Raw genomic sequence first — 16,336 nt, 5'->3', positions numbered from 1 at the left:
GATCTCCAGCACCAAAGGGGGTTTCCATCACATTAAAAAAAAAAAAAAAAAAAAAAAAATGTAGTAGCTCTCTAGTCCCCGAGGACCTCACAGTCTTAGATAACCCCAGACCCAGCCCCTCAGTCGTGATGATTTCCTGCACACAGCACGCTCCCCGGAGCGCCAGGCCGGCCGCTCCGCGCCTCCGAGCTGGGTCTGCCCAGACCTGGGAAGGCAGGAGGAAGAGTCGGACGGAGGCCGGACAGAGAGCCCCAGAGATCATGGAGCCCAATTGGCTGGACTCTTCAGAGAGGGAAGCTGACCGCGGGAGAAGCTAAGTCGCCCGTCCAAGCCAGCTCCGGGCGTAGCGCGGGGAAAAGTCTCCTCCTGTGTGCAGCGCTGACCTTCTGCTCTTTCCTTACCTGCCTCCCTCCCTTACCTCCAGGAAGCTCAGTAAAGCAACATCCAGCACCAGCCACCTTTCAGGAGGACAGCTGGGTTCACTTGGGGGAAAGGTCTTGGTGAGTGGAGTCGAAGATTAAGGGGTCTGAGTGGGCCCTCAACTGCCCGGTGGCAGGAGGGCCGTGGCTTAGTGATGCAGAGCAGGACGCAGAGGGGTGGGCAGGAGCAGAGCCAGAGAGGAGGAAGGTGAGGAGCCCATCGAGAACCCCTCCCCGCCGCGCACGCCTGCTCCACGCACCCCAAAGTGACCCGGAGACCACCAGCAACCTCTGCCTGCTGCCTGCTGCCGCTCCGGGGCCACCTCCTCCATGGACAGGACCGAGAGCTTTCAGAGCACCCATCTCCAGCCGCCGGGAACGCACCCCTGGAGTGACTCTGATGCCTCCCTGGGCACAGGGAGACGAGGCGCCTGCCGGGGTGCAGAGCGGGCGGTGGGCGCATGTTCCCGCAGAATCGGGCTCTGGGTTTCCTTTCACACCGCGTCCTGTACTCCTCAAACTCCTTACCTGCCTAGGTGTCCTAGCTGAGAAATGGGTACAGCAAATATATCATCCTCTTTCTTGTGTTGGGTAGGAAATGGGGGCCGTCTGCTGAGAACTTCCTGAGCTCCCTTCCGCTCAGCCCTCCGGCAGCACGTCGACTCCCACCCTTACTGCTTCCCTGGGTCACAGTGAGCTGCTCTGGCTGGGCTGACGGCGTCCCCTGTGCGCAGACCCACGGCTCCTCGCCCTCCCTCTTTCTTCCCTCTCCTCCCCCTCCCCACCCCGTCCTGTCCCTCACGACTGCCGGCAGCCTCGCCACCATCCCTGATCCCATTTGCCGCCTCTTCCTTCAGTCCTCGCTCCACCGAGCCCCCCTGTCCCCCCTGCTGTCCCCTTCAGCCCACTCTGCCCACTCGCTCCCTTTCCACCTCTGTACACAGGGCCACTCCCCAGGGCAGGGACACAGCACCTTCCCTCAAGCCCGCCCGTTCCCTGCGGCTCCCTCCCCGCCCCCCCCCACCTCCACTACCAAATCCCTACCAGAGCCCGCCAGGGCTGCAGCCCCTGCTCCCCCCCTTTCATAGCCGAGCCCCTGCAGTGGGGATGCGGCCCTGCCCGCCTGCTCAGCTCAGCAGCTCATCTCCCCACAGCGACCCTCTGACCCTCTGTCCCACTTGGGGACATCAGCGGAGGCTTCCTGCGGGGACGCGCTGTGCCAGCCCCTGTGCGAACCTTTCATTCGCGTTGTGCTCAGCGTCTCCCAAGCTGTGACCCAAACTCTCTTAGGAGCCGTAGACCAGTCCAGTGGGACAGGCACCCCGAATTCATCCAGACCCCGACAGACCTCCCAGCCGACTGCCCCCGGGATTCCAGCAACTTCCTTCAGGCCCGAGGAGGTCACAGCTCCACTGAGGTAACCCCAGGGCCCTGTGCGGTCTCCGGGCCTCTGTCTACGCCTCCCAGTCTTCTCCCACTGGTCAGAGTGAGCACATCGACTGTTCCTCCGAAAGGACGTGTGACCTGTGCCTCCCCATTCTCTGTCCCCTTCGGTGAGGGAAACCCACACCAGCCCTCCACCCTCACCCCTCCCACCAGGAGGCCCAGGCCTTATCCCCTCAGAGGCGCGGCCCCTGGACCCAGGCCCCCTTCCAGATGCCTGTTCCCCCTGCGCTCGCCACCCCACACCCCGGCCCTCCCTCCCGCGTCAGCACAGAGGTCTTTCTAAACGGGACCATTTAGTGCCTTGTAGAAACGTCCCCACGTTCTAGGGGTTGGGGACAGAAACAGCAGGCTTCGCAGGGTTTGTAGAAAGACAAGTCTCTTCAAAAACCGTGAGCAAGTGACCGCCGGAAAGCTCGGAGAATTTCGACCCCTGCACACGTGGACCCTCACCTGGAGACGCACGGAGCTGTCACACACGCAGTGACGTTTCCCTAAGTGTCCCCATGTCATTACGCAGCGGTTCCACGCTCTCACGTAGGCCCCGGGCGAATCAGATCTCTACCATCTACCCACATCCTAACAGCAGCAACACAGACGATTCCATCCTTCCCAGGCCCGTGAGCGGAAACACAGAACAAACCCAAAATGGAGGGGAAAGGTTTGCATCCCTCCCGGCAAAGAAAAATACACTTCATTTGGCTGAGCAGGTGACAAGGGCCATAAAGGAATGCGGCAAAGAGAGTCCAATAATTCTATTTGACTTGGCTTGGAAGGAAGCTTTCATTTGGTGATAATTTTGGTGCAACCCTGTGGATGAATAATGAGAGCGGGGGGGGGGTGCGGGGGAATGAACCCCCAAGCCCAGTATAGACGCCAGTGGCCACAGCGGGCTGCAGCAGGGGTGTGAGGCTCGGTGCTTGCTGCTTCTCAGCAGGACAGAACGGCAGCAGCCAATTAGGAAGAAGCCTCCCGAGCCACTTTGTTCTCCCCAGAGCAAACAGAGCTGAAGGTTTTAATTCCCTGGGAGCCAGAATCTTTCAGGAGAGAGCCTTGCATAATTTCTTATTTAGGGAAGGTTTAAAGAGATTTGCACTGGGGGTATTTAATCCAACACCCTGGAACCGTCCCAGCAGTGGGTATAGATTAGAGGACAGTTGACTTCACACATTGATATTCAAAATAGAAAGTCGCTATTCTTCACCAGTGGAGGGAGATGGGTGAGTGACAGCCTCCAACAGCAGCTGTGCTGGGCAGGGACCTCCCTCTCTCACAACCTTCGGGGTTCTGTGGCTCTTGGCAAAGCCACTTCACAGAGGGCTCCCCCGCCCTCTTCCCCCACATAGCCTCTGGATGCCCAGTGCTTTGCAAAATCAACCACGGACCTTTCAGAAAAGTCCCTCTATTGTGTCTCTCCCTCCCTCTTCTCTCTGGCGTGCTCTCTCTCTGGGCTACCTTTCCTGTTCTGTTTCACTGGATTTTCATGCCGCAGACTAGGGATGTTTGCACTTGGCAGCGAGCCGACCGTCATAAAATCCAAGGAGGCTTGTTTATTTATAAGAATTCTGCAGTTGGGCTAAGATCGGTAGAATGTTTCAATTTAAAGTAAGCAAGAACCACTGGGGAATCCACCACCAATGCACATTTTCCATCGCCAGGACGCCATTTATCACCATCTGCAGATAGCCACTCGTTCCCTCTCGGTGTTTGCCAAGTCAAATCCCTGGCCAGTGAATGTTAGGCAGCCCCAAAAGAAAGAGTATGCATAAATCAAATTTGGAGGTTTTATAGACAACATGCAGAGAGCTACAGGAGATGCCCACAGAACTTGGAAAGAAGGTGACCCCTGATGTCCAAAGTTAGAAGTATAGACTCCATGCTTCTTCTGCAAGCCCCGGCAGAAGCGATTCACTGCCAACAGACATTCTGTAAGATGTAGTGGATGAACCTTTAGAACACCCAAGTCCAAGCCGTGCTCATGGAGGGTGGTGTCAAGGAGGCAGGAACGATTGATATCGAAGGAAGCTGGCAATACACCGTGTTGTAGGCACATGGTATGAACAGTGGAGAACAGACAGCGCCCAGATGGAAAGGGAGCCCAAAGAAAAATAGGGTCTGTGTTGCTCCAAGAACACAAGTCCTGGCTTCTGGTTCAGAGACCAATGCATGAAAATCCAATTATAGAAACCCCAGCTGAATAATGTGCCGCATTACTGGTGCATGTCTGGACAGCCGGAGAGCTCAGTCTCATTCCTTTGCTTCTCTGCCTCATCTCTGAAAAGGTGATGGCTTCTGTTTTCACTCCATAACCCCCACCTACTCACCCCATCCCAATCTACCCACCATAAATCCACATTATGTCGTTGGGGAGGTACAGCTCACAGTGGGATGCATCAGGGCCAAGTACTTAAAATAGAATGGAGAAGACAGGCAGAGGCATGGCCAAGGCCTCGACTCACGTAGGCACTGGGATAGAATACATCACTGCATTAACAGGAGTAATCCCAGGCACAGCTCTGACTGCTCTCCTCATATTCCAAATATTACTGTGACACTTAGTGGAAAAAAAAATCACAGTATTTAAAAACATGGCAAGCAAAAATAATAAAATAAAGGTCCAGGAAGCATTTTGTAAAGGGGTTGGTATTTAGTGGTCCGGGACGAAAAATCCTATGTGACAGATGGGTAGAGCCCAGAAGCAGGGTATCCCAAAAGATGTTCAAGTAAGTGCAAAGTCAAATATCAACAGATACAGGTCTCTGTCAATGGATTTAGGGTCAGGCATAGTCCTAATTCAGAAGAGAAAAAATGAAGGAGACAAGGCAAGACCCTAGTTTTAATTAGTCAGGGAGAGCCAAGGTAGGTGTCCTGAACAGGAAACAGAAAAAGATGTTGAGAAAAATACTAGTAGTGAGAATTAAGATATTTGGGGCGCCTGGGTGGCTCAGTGGGTTAAGCCTCTGCCTTCGGCTCAGGTCATGATCCCAGGGGCCTGGGATCGAGTCCCGCATTGGGCTCTCTGCTCAGCAGGGAGCCTGCTTCTCCTCATCTCTCTCTCTGTCTGTCTCTCTGCCTATTTGTGATCTCTCTCTCTGTCAAATAAATAAATAAAATCTTAAAAAAAAAAGTTTACAAAAAGAATTAAGATATTTAAAGACAAGGGGAAGAAAAGACTAGGAACCCAATGTGGGATGCCAGGTCCTGGCGAGTAATGGAGGTGATAGAGGTGTATCGTTTGTGTAAGGAAGAAAAACTATTTTCCTCCCTCCCCTTCTAAAGAGATCTGGCTGAGATCCCTGTAATAAAAGGTTAACAAGAGACAAAGACGCAGAAGTCTTTTGACATGCATGCCTCCTGTGCACGCGGGAGACACCCACGGACAAGTGAACAACTCGAAGCGGCGGCTGAGAACTCTGGCTTATGCGACATCTTCAGCCAAGACCGGTACCTGTGTGGGGAAAGGACGGGAAAAGGGACAGCCACTGCAGGCTTCCAAGTGCGCGGATACGGGCCCGTGAGCAAAATTTGTAATGTGGATTCCTCTGGTGCCATCTCCAGGCTGACAGGGTCTGTAGTCATCTCCAGTGATTAACTTTTATCTTTCCTGATTGAGAGGGGAGGAGAGCCCCCTTCGTTAATTAATGTCCTGCTTCCAGGAAGACACAAAGAGGGCAGGGAGCTTTTCTTGTATCTGCTTCTCAATTACCTTCAGCTCAAAATAATCCTTACGCCAAAGTGGCATATTTGGGGGAGGCATATGTGCCGCCCTGCATCTGCCTTAAATATTTCAGTTAATTTTTATGTCACAAACAACCACAAAATCTCAGTGGCATAGAAAAGTGTGCATCTGTGTCACTCGCATATGTGGATCAACCAGAAGTCAATTGATGTCGCCTGGTCTCAGCTGGGTGGCTCCCGCGGTCTCAGTAAGCGCCCTCACATTAAATGCAGATGAGCCGGGGATTATGAAGGCGGGCTGAGCTCGGCCGGGCGCTGGGCTGGTGTTGCTTCACACCACATGTTCTCCTCCTGAACCAGTGGGCTAGCCCGGGCATGTTCTGCTCGTAGTGCAAGAGACATACCAAAAAGCAAGCCCACTGCAAAAGTGCATTTTAAACTTTTGGCACAGCAAGCCCGCTCACATGCCACTGGCCCAGCAAAATGACAGCCACACCCAGCATGAAATGAGCAGAAGCACACTCCACCCCTGGAGACGGAGAGGAGGGGGCGGGCATGGGAGAAATGGCACATTTTCGGACAGCAATCCAGTAGCCCACAGGTTTCCAAACACAATAAATTCAGAAACCAGGAGAAATGAAGCGGAAGAGGCAGACGGCAAGAACACGGCCAGGTCTGGTTATGGCCACTTTGTCAGATGAGCCACAGGTTCCCAGCCTGTCCTCTAAGACAATAGGAGACGCAAGTCAGATTTCAATACTTATTCTTTCTTCCCACAACTGAGGCCACGTGAGCCCCATCTGCACATTCAGCTCTGCCCCGCAGGCTTGCCGAGGAGAGAAGTTACGAGCTAGCCTCCCTCTCACCACTTGAACCTCCACGGTCATCCTTTGAGGCACACTGCTCAGCTGTCACCGTCCAAATGCTTGGCCCATTTCCCAGAAGTGATTATTCTTTAAGTGTGGCGTAGGGATACATTTTTTAAAAATCAATTAAAGGTCAAGTATGAATAGAAACCAACCTAAGGACTTGGGACCAGGATGACAGTGATTAGTGCTGGAGAAGTACTTCAGCACACTCGTTCAACTCAAAACACTTCCTGGTGATAAAGTAGAGAAATTGGTGAGCCAGAGGACGGCAGTCAGGGCAAAGTGAAGTAAAAATCCGCGTGGCCCCCATGTGGAGCAGAATCTCGTAGTAATGAAGCGGAATGGAGGAACGTCAAGATCTGGGACCCAAAGGGAGAGAGGGAGGTGTCCGAGAGCTCAACCCCCATAGGGGTGACAGGGATACAAATTTTCCATAGGAAATGAGATAAGAAAGAGTCAAGGGACTGTGTGAAGTGAAAGAGTCCCCACTTCATTTCAAAGGAAGCTGGAGAAAGTGGCAAGTGTCTTGCCACCCAAAGCTAGGATTGCCTAGGAAGTAGTAGGGCTGTGGAGGTCTGGGCCCAAACTATTCTGTAATCCAGGTCTGGGTCTGCGATATCCTCCCTAACACAACCAAGCTGGAGCCCCCTTGAAGCCTTTATGAGACGGGGTTACACCAGGAGCCAAGGGGTCCAGGAAGACGGGGATCACATGGAGGGCAGCGGAAACACCTCAAGACCATTCAACAAATAGAAGGAAAGTGTGGACCACACGGATGAGACCAAACTAAAACTAAACTCCCTCTCCACGTTAGCTTTCAAAACGAGGAACAACAAAATTGAAGGGCCAAGGAGAACATCCCCATCAAAGCAAAACCAGGCCCTGGCAGGGTGAGGGGCACCCACGTGAGGGGCGGGGTCAGCGCAGCACCATGCGTGGGGACAGACAGTGGAGGGACAGAAGGAAAGAGAACACCTGGGGTGGGGAGCGGGGTGCTGGTGGGGGTGGAAGGCTGGCGACACCCTGAGGCCGTCATCAAGTCAGTAAATATGTCGAGGATAACAGGCACAGTTTCTCACATTGGGAAAGGAACTTGGAAGTGTGAGAGGAGTAAAACATAATGAGTGACACTGTGTGTCAGCTATAAACAGATAAGTAAATAAGATGAAAAAAACAAAACTGGAGTGAGTCCTGTAATGTTGTTTAGGGTTGGAATTGAAGGTGTGGGGTGAACTTGTGCTTTCTGATGCATGTAAAAAGGCAAAGAAGTTAATATCGGTGTCCATGCTTGTAGATCCGTAGATCTCTATCCACGTCTAGAACCCCTACCTGAAACCCCAGGGGCCACGTTTCCTTGGAGAAGTGACTGGTTGTATGACGGAGGCAGAGAGATGCCATGAGCTCTCGTCACAGCTACAATTTGACATTCCTACAGTGCTGTAGGAGATGGTGTATGCTCGCTGAATGGCACAGGACCCAGCTTGAAGGGACTCCCTCTGCCCGCCCCCCCCCCCCCACGACAATGTTTGGGCATCACAATAAGCAACAGAGTAATGATTACAGCCCGCCGAATAAAACAAGAGGCCAAGGGCCCAAGCTGGTTATCAGCGAGTAATTGAATGAGCTGAGTTTGCAAAGGATGAAGCATCGCTTCCAAGGACCCCCCCCCATCACCACCAAATACTTATGAATTACAGCGAGTAAGAGAACAGCTTTCCAGTCTAAAACTGCAGCCGCTGCCACCTTTATTGAGCGACTAAAGGAAACATCACCAGTCACGGGATGGATTCCAACGGGCCATCACCCGATAGGAGGAAGCCAAGCGAGCCCCACCTCACGTTAACACCTTCATGTCCAAGACGCACCACCTGAGTCCCATGAAGAAATTTACAGGAATGCAAATGGGTCAAGAAACGCTGAGGAACCCGCTGCCGAGGAAACTGTGGAGGCATGACAAGCAAACATACAGCGTAGTCCTGGACTGGACCATTTTGTGATTCCAGGCCTCTGTGAGGAAACCGGTAGAACTGTAGGGAGTCTGGTGATGAGACCGCAGGAATGACTACTTCCCATGATGTCAATGTCCTGATTTTTGTAGCTGTCTCATGTACTGAACCGTGTCATTACCACCGTTTTGCCTTTTCTAGAATGTTCTGTCATCGGAACCTTGCCTATGGAGCCTTTTCAGAGTGGCTTCTCCCACTTCGTGATTACATTTAAGGTTCCTCCATGTCTTTTCGTGGCTTCAAAGCTCCATTTTTGCCCTATTTCTTATTTTTATTGTTATTCTTTTCATCTGGTCACATATTTTTATTGTTGGCTTTTGTCCCCAAGCTTTACTGAAGTCAGTGGTCGGCAGGGGTTGGAGGGGAGGCCAGAATGAGGAAGGGACACAGAGGGTTTGGGGGCAAACTGCTTCGTGTGATACCATCGTGATGGACACCTGTCGTTACACATGTGTCCAAATGCACAGAACACGCAACACGACATGTGAACCCTAGCGGTGTGCTCCGTGGGCTTGCGTGGTGATGACGTGTGTGTAGGACCTGCTGGTGGGAGATGCTGTAGCAGGGAAGGCTCTGGCGGACGGGACCAGAGGCCTCATGGAAAATCTCCGTACCCTGTGCCCCATTTTGCTGTGAACCTGAAACTGCTCTGAAAAATGAAGACTAATTTTTCAAAAGACAAATATTTCCCAACCAGCTTAAAAAAACAAAAACAAAAACAAAAACAAACAAAAAACCATAATCACGTGTTGCTTCTAAGGGACTTCAAAAGACAGTTACAAAAGGTTAAAAGCAAAAGATGTAAAAAGAGACATCATGCCAATACTAACCCATTGAGACTCTCAGAGCTATATGAATATCAGACCACGTAGACTTTAAGGCAGGAAGCACGATTAGAAGTAAAGAGGTAGCCTTCCATAATGAGAAAGGGGCGATCCCGCCAGAAATATTTTACCATTTAAAGACACCAAGTGAAAGAGCCTCAAAATACATGAGGCCCAAAATGATTCCTAAGCCCCAACATCATTTTTGAGAGTATACCTTTCAAACACGTGGGAAAAAAATCAAAGAAAGTAACAAAACAACATTTGATCGATTAACGAAACGGCAGTATTTTTTTCAAGCAACACAGCTTTCTGAATCTGTGTTGCCCTTGGCAATGCGCCTTGGTTTTATTTCTGGTCTGGCCGTCCTTAAAGATGTGCCCCCTCTAACTCGCGGCCGTCTAGCTGCATTTTGACAATAGGGGCTTTCAGAGTGTCTCGCTCACCATGGAGCTAGAAGCAGAAGTCCCCTTCACAGCCCTTGTCACAGCTCCCATTTCACATTCCTGCTGTGATTATTTGATTCGTATCTATGCTCTCCACTGCCCTGTCAACTCCACCGGAGCTGAAGGCCATGTTGGCTTTTGCTCACTGGTCTCCGTGCCCAGCACCGTGATCTGCAAGTGATGGAAACAATGTGATCGTTGCCTGCAAGAAACCTAGCAGAGAAGGCAGTTATGAAACAAAGAATAATACATGTCCTCCACATGTGCTTTCTAACTTCCTTCAGTTATGGAGGCCTTTGGAGCTGCAAAGGACGCCTCCGTGTGACCAGGAACAGGTGCTCCCGTGTGCTCGAAGCCTGGGGGACCGGTGCTGAGCAGGAGGGTATGAGCCCTTCTGAGCACGTGACCCATTCTGTCTCACTCCGTGCTCGTGGGTCAACGTGTCGTTCTCCTACCATGTCTCAGAGAGGAACCCAAAGCTGAGGGACTTGAGGCATTTGACCAGAATTACACAGGGAATGGTAGAGGGGAGGCTCCACCCCCGGTGGATTTCAAAACCTGTGGATATTGAAATGGCCACACTCTCAGAGAACGATGAAACTTCACGTGCCAAAAAGCCCTTTCCAACTTGTGGAATTCTCCTGTTTACATACCACTGGCCTTGCAGGAACGTGGTTCCAAAGGGTAGACTGTCAGTCTAGGTTTGACGTGGTTTGGCTTCAAGACATATAATACCAACTAGGGACTCAGGAGTGTAGAATCTTGAAAATAAAAGAGATTAAAACAAACAAACAAACAACAACCTGGCCCTTGGTTTGCACTGCCACTGCCTGCTTGTCCTGCAGGACCCTTCCTACGGAATAGTGTGTTGACGCGTAACAGAGTTTGTCCAAGCACTAAGGAGAAATGACCTCTAGAAGTGCTTCACTGACCTGCACAAGCAGGCCAATTGTGTCTCCTTTCATTCAGCGTGGACCAAGAAGGAAGTCAGAGAAATGACTTCAAGGAGTATTACAAATGACAACTCACCCTATGCGATCAGGTACCACGTAGGAAACATAATTCAGGACTTCCGTGTGTGCGAAATGGAAGTTGGGAGGTGACACCAGCCGCCTCTCTGTGATGCAACAGTTCAAATACTCCGCTCCTTCTTACGTGACAGACGTCTTCCACACGTTCCTGTGCCACAGGACGGTGGAGAAGCAAATCCTGTAGAACCATTTGCGGCTTGTGGGTACATCAGTTGCCTGTATGTGAGCAGTATCTTAAAATGTGAAGTTCGTCATGGGGTAAACCCATCAGAACAGGTCCAACGGCAACCACAGCCTACTTAACCACGCTTAAAATTATTTTTACATCTTGGCGAAATACCCATGCGTCCTTTCTCAAGTGCCTACGATTCTAAATAACACTGATGTTTAAAAAAAGAAAATACACTCTGGGGTACTTCCCTCTGTTCCCCCAACCCCCGCCCCACCAACACAAGCTCGTAGCCACAGAGGTCCACCCACCCCACCCCCACAAGCATCACGCACGCATTCCCACACCCCAACATGTCCGATTAATTTGGGGAGAACCCTGGGAGCTTCTCACGCATATTTAGGGAATCTCCCATATGCCACCATGTGCTGAGTGTATCCGGATGCCCCGGCACCCACGGAGAACCCTTTCTCCCACCAGCCCCACTGCACGCTCGTGTCTCGTGGAGCCTGGACGGAAGCCGCTCCCCGCGTGCCTCCCAGCCCTCCGCTGAGTGACTCCAGCAGAGGCTGGGGGACAAGCCTACGTGAAAATACAGCAGGCTTGACTCAGAACGGTCCCTCCTCACGGATGACTCAGGTTTTGTTACTTGGCCAAGACGGTTCTCTTGATTTAAATCTGATTCTTTTCTCTTAGGGTGCGTTCTGGGCCGGGGGTGCCCCTCCATGCCTCACGCACCTCAGTTCCCCGGGACCAACAGCGGCGAGTAGGAACACGAGTGACAGGCACGCCACCGAGGCTCAAAGCGGCACTTACTATCCATGGTCAGCGTCATTGTCGACATTTGCTTTAAAATTAGGCAAAAAAACAACAACAAAAAAATTAATGAATTGTTTGGGGCTGCAGTCTTAGTACTGAAGGTATTTAAAATACCCCTTGTGGGAAGAACAAATGTTGCTGAAACCCAAAATAGACAAATTGCACTGGCCTACTTTTCAACAAGTCCCAGCAAGCCACCGGCCATAAAAACTTCCAGTTTTCTTTTGCTCTTAACCAGACTAGGAAAGCGTTGAGATTTGGTTTGCAATTTTCCAGTGGTCCGAAGAGACCACTTTCTTAAGTCACAGCCTAGAGACATGGGCGCCGATGACCGTCCTGTGCTCTGAGGCCCCCCATCACCCCCTCCCCGCCCCCAGCAGAGGAAGGGTGGCAAGCGATCCCTCTGCCCATGGCTAATGACTTGATCATCGAAAAGAAACGTATCTTTGTTGGTAGGATCAATGCCTTCCCTAATGGAAAGCACATGTCCATCCATGCTCCTAACAAGGTCTCAGGGAGGGTCTGTGGACGCCGGGCAGCGGCAGCCCAAGCCCCTTTCAAAGCTAACTGCTTCCAGGTGTTGGGAGAGCAGCACTCGGGCTCAGCAAGCCATTTGCAACCTCGGGCCTGAGTGTCTTTGTTCTTGCAAGTGTAAAGTTTCCCTCATTCTCCGTTTTATGGCCAGAGGTTTCTGGGTTGCATAACACCCAATAAGAGAGCACCAAAGGGCTCGGTTTTATTGTTTTGTTGTGTTTTATTGACTACATGTTTTATTCAGCTAATGTGTGCTGGAGAGGCAGCAGTCACGGCTCAATTACACCATCACGCTCTTCCTCTTCTCCAAGAGCTCAGCGACCCAGCACACTTTTAGTACGTCCCCATGGACATGGTAAGAAAAAGAAGGAACAAAGGAGGAGGCACGGCCCTCTGGTGTGGAGGGCTCCAGCTGCAACTGCTCCCTTCCCCAGTGACCCTTCAAGGCCAAGAGGTTTCCAGTTTGTTCCCACAGTGGTCATGGACTCGGTCACCCGGTCCCTTCCCAGGGGCAGGACGCCTTCACTCTTTGGAGAAGAGCCAGGGAAAGCTGTCTCCCCATTTAGAGGACGGGGGTGCTGGGATTGGGTCATGAACGACCCGCAGTCCCTGAGCCGTCCGTCCAGCCTTGCAACCCAGGGACATTTCAGTCCAGGGGGAGGAGCTCACGGGGAGCCCCTTAGATTTGCCCCTCCCCCTGCTTGTGCCCTCTCTCTCTCAAGAATAAATAAAAACTTCAATATAAATATATAAGTAAAGGCAGAGAAGGTGTGGGACATGGAAGTCCCACAGTCCCCTCCCCCCCCAGAAAGGAATATTTTGGACAAGGTCAACTTCCTTTGGGAGACAAAAGTGTGTCTTAGGTGGATTGCCTCACAGGTGCTATCTGTGAGGCTATCCACAGGTGCTAGACCAGGAAATTCTAGACTGACTGCCTGAGGTTACATACCCAGGGAACGTGGCACTACAGTTAGCTTAGGTGCTGAATTTTGGTTTGGTGATGTGAGGCTGAGGGCAAGTGACTCCATTTTGGACCTATTGTTTCTTTTTAACTATATGTAGCTATATATATACATGTATATATAGTCTTATAACTGTATATACACACATATGTATGTATAACCTATTTGTTTAAAAAAACTTATATTTAGATATATATTATATATATATAAATTTTTATAATCTATAAACACCTACACTGATTTAAAAAAAGGTATTGGGGCGCCTGGGTGGCTCAGTGGGTTAAGCCGCTGCCTTCGGCTCAGGTCATGATCTCAGGGTCCTGGGATCGAGTCCCGCATTGGGCTCTCTGCTCAGCAGGGAGCCTGCTTCCCTCTCTCTCTCTGCCTGCCTCTCTGCCTACTTGTGATCTCTCTCTGTCAAATAAATAAATAAATAATCTTAAAAATAAATAAATAAATAAATAAATAAAGGTATTTTTACTCATGATAGTGAATCCAAAATGACATTTTTTTACACTTGCCCATTTTTAAAAATATATCTTTGAGGATTTTTTAATTGAGGTATAATTGACACATAGCATTAAACAGCAGTTTCAGCTGTACAACATAATGATTCAGTATTTGTATACAATGAAAAATGATCACCCCAATAATCTAATTAACACCCATCACCATACATGGTTACAATGTTTTTTTCTTATCGTGAGAACTTTTAAGATCGACTCCCTTAGCAAACACGCAACATAGCATTAACTACAGTCGCTATAAGACATTACATTATATCCTCATGACTTATCTATTTAATCACTGCAAATGTGCACCTTTTGACCCCCTTCACCCATTTCTTTATTAAAGTAATAAAAAAGTAATTTTAAAAAAAGCCTGTTGGGGCGCCTGGGTGGCTCAGTGGGTTGAGCCGCTGCCTTCGGCTCAGGTCATGATCTCGGGGTCCTGGGATCGAGTCCCGCATCGGGCTCTCTGCTCGGAAGGGAGCCTGCTTCCTCCTCTCTCTCTCTGTCTGCCTCTCTTCCTACTTGTGATCTCTGTCAAATAAATAAATGAAATCTTTAAAAAAAAAAAAAAAAGCCTGTTTATTTTTATTTTCAGATCACCTATAATGACTTATCCTTTGAACTGAAAAAGTGTAAGGAAGGCAAATGTACCAAAGGGTGCATATTTTTGCAAAACTCAAACATATCCCTACGGTGTTGAGCCCATGGACAAACCCAAGGTCCTCGTGGCGAGGGGAGAAGAGTCGAGAGAGAGAGAGAAAATACAAGTTCTCTGGGATAATTACCACTTGCAGCTTCACCAACTCATGTAACAAATGAGCTTTGTAGCTCCTGAATTAAATTAGGCTGTAAACAATGACAAGCGCGTAGGGATTTGTTTTTTTCTCGTAACAAGAACCGACAGAAGATGGCCACTCAGGCCCCTGTGTGTTCCAGCTCTGCCACCTGTGACCACCTGCCTTTCACGCTCACGGTCACAGATGGTTGTGACCATCCAGCATCGGCAGAGGTTCATGGAAAGGTACAGGGCACAAAGCCAAGGTCCCTACCAGCTGAGCTTTCCCTTTTAAAACCTGGGATCTCAGACTACATCACGGGTCAATTCTGCTTCCAGGAAGTGGATGTACTTGTCCCTCTTCCTCCTGCTAGGACGACTATAAACCTTGGACGTTGTATTTAAAACAAACAGAAGAGGACTCTGGAGAAGGCAGACCAGCTGGGGACCTCGGGACTCCAGGAATAAAACAGTGGTGAGTTCCCTGGGTTTTCTGTTTGATTTATGTAGTCCAGTTTTGGAGCCAAAGAGGTTGGCAACCAGGAAACCCTGAAAGGCACAGACAGAAAGCTCCAAGACAAAAGATCTTGACAAAGGATCGGGGAAGTGGCAGCTGAGAAAAACAGAAGCCTTTTACACAGCAGCCTCTGTCCTCCAGCCAAATACCACAGAGAAATCGGTGGCCCTCCCCACAAGGTTGAACAAGGTGTCCCAACCCACACACTTTACACACTCACACACACACACACACACACACACACACACACACACACCAGATGGTGTCAGAGAAGGCCAAGTGAGGAGCCCCACCTTCGTCACTGCTGGCTGGTCGTGCATTCCTCTTCCACGGTGTCAGAGGGGACCATGTGGGGACCCAAAACTGCTGTCCTCGCCCGGCAGTAAAGAGGAGCCCTCCACAACCACCGCGTGTCACCAGAGGCTGTGAGGGACCCTGCATCCCTTGGTGACATGGCTGACAAGAAGTCCCCCACCCCTGCCACAATGGTGTCGAGAAAAGACAACTGAAACAGAATGAAATCCGATCCAATGCCTTGTACCATGGTTAGACAGAAATGCCCAGGACCCCCTCCCAAATCATTTGTCACACCAACACCCAGGAATAGCTCCATGAGAACTTAAGAAAAACAAAACCAAAAACAGACAATCGAGACATACCATCCCTGACATGACAGAGATGTTAGGATTATCTGACAGAGACGTCTTTTAAATTTTTTTTTTTTTTTTTTTTTTTTAGATTTTACTTATTTATTTGACAGAGAGTAAGCAAGTGCAAGCAAGGGGTAGTCAGAGAGAGAGGGAGAAGCAAGCTCCCCACTGAGCAGGGAGCCCGATGTGGGGCTCGATCCCAGGACCCTGGGATCGTGACCTGAGCCAAAGGCAGAGGCTTAACCCACTGAGCCACACAGGTGCGCCCTGTCAGAGACTTTAAAGTGTGATTAAAATGCTTTGACGAAATCGTCAAAGCATTTTAATCACACTTTAAAGTTAGGGACACACTTGAAACTGATGTGGAATAGAAAGTGGCAGCAAACAAATGGAAAGCCCCAGCAAAAGACACCTGCCAGGCCAGAGCGGGTCACATGGCCACCTCTGGCCTAAGGGTCACTGAGAAGATGTTTGAGCTCCACAATGTCCTGGGCAGAGGAGGGGAACGGAAAACAGGGCTTGTGAGTGGTTGGAAACAAGCGATCTACGGCATCTTCCAGAAACTTCTCGCATACTGTGTCTGCAGCCTACTGCTTTACTCACCAGAGTTAGTGTTCTTTGCGCATCTCTGGCCTCTTCCTTCCGGTGCCTGTTGTGGAAGTGTGAGCGTGTGGCCCGAATC

This window comes from Mustela nivalis (assembly GCF_964662115.1).
Source record: "Mustela nivalis genome assembly, chromosome: 6".
In the NCBI taxonomy this organism is placed as follows: domain Eukaryota; kingdom Metazoa; phylum Chordata; class Mammalia; order Carnivora; family Mustelidae; genus Mustela; species Mustela nivalis.
The sequence above is the reverse complement of the archived record's forward strand: the minus strand, read 5'-3'. Positions refer to the sequence as shown.